Source organism: Poecilia reticulata, unplaced genomic scaffold (genome assembly GCF_000633615.1).
Source record: "Poecilia reticulata strain Guanapo unplaced genomic scaffold, Guppy_female_1.0+MT scaffold_159, whole genome shotgun sequence".
Lineage (NCBI taxonomy): Eukaryota > Metazoa > Chordata > Actinopteri > Cyprinodontiformes > Poeciliidae > Poecilia > Poecilia reticulata.
In genome coordinates this window covers 1,038,078-1,039,159 of record NW_007615017.1, presented here as the reverse complement: position 1 = coordinate 1,039,159, position 1,082 = coordinate 1,038,078, and positions in this window count along the sequence as shown.

Sequence of the window (1,082 nt, the reverse complement as noted above, 5' to 3'; positions counted from 1 at the left end):
CAGCTAACAGAGCAGCTAACACAGCAACCAATCAGCTAACGAAGCAGCTAACAGAGCAGCTAACACAGCAACCAATCAGCTAACGAAGCAGCCTTGTCTGGAGGTTAGCGGCTGCTCCACATTCAGCTCTGTGTCTCTATTTGAGGCCTCCTGGCCCACATTGTCTCCTGCTCGTCCTCAGACGGTCCAGCAGGGACGCGGTCCAACTGGACCGTCAGGGGAGCCTCGGTCCGCTCACAGATCAGAGACGGAGCAGTGTGAGCAGGCTGGAACCTGCTTACACTGGTTGAGATTTGACTGGGAGGACTTTATTTTCATTTTTTCTTCCATTTTCACTAATTTTGCTAACTTTGAAAAAAGTTTAGCTCACACAGCTTCCACTAATTCTGAAGGTCAAATTAACTTTGAGGAGAATGAAGTTCGAGATCTGTGCTGCAGTTTTGGTTATTGGCGAATTCTTCAAGCAGTTGGACGTTTATATCCATGCTCTTATTTTGAAGTTTGCTTAGGCAGCAGTTTGGTTTCCGCTCAGAGATTCTGTTAAGCTGGAAGAAGTTATTCAACAATCAAACAATGAAATATACAGAAGAATACAACACTAACATGTTTGACGTCAGGGATGTCAAACAAACAAATATGGAAAAATCGGCATTTATGAATCGATGAGAGCGTAATCATGTTTTCCTCGCATGGTCACATTTAGCGTTAGCTTCCACTAAGTACCATGATGATACAGTGTGTTAGCGGAACTAATGTTTATGATTAGTGCTTTAAGGTTAGCACGGCTAACTTTTAGCTAGTGCTGCCAGCCACTGTGTTTTCTGATTCTTCTAATATACAAACCTTTAACTGAAGCGGGTCGTTAAGCTGCTGTTAAAGTCCCGTCTCCACAGTGACACACGGTGGGGGAAGCATCATGCTGTGGGACAGGGAAGCTGCCTCGAATCTCAGATTCCCAGAAACGTTGAATTGTTTTAACCCCTCATACTTCGTTTTCTTTGATCAATCAACAAGTTGTGGGATAAAACGTTGCTGCAGAATCCTGCAACGTTCTGCTGACTCACTTGGAGCCATTTTTACCT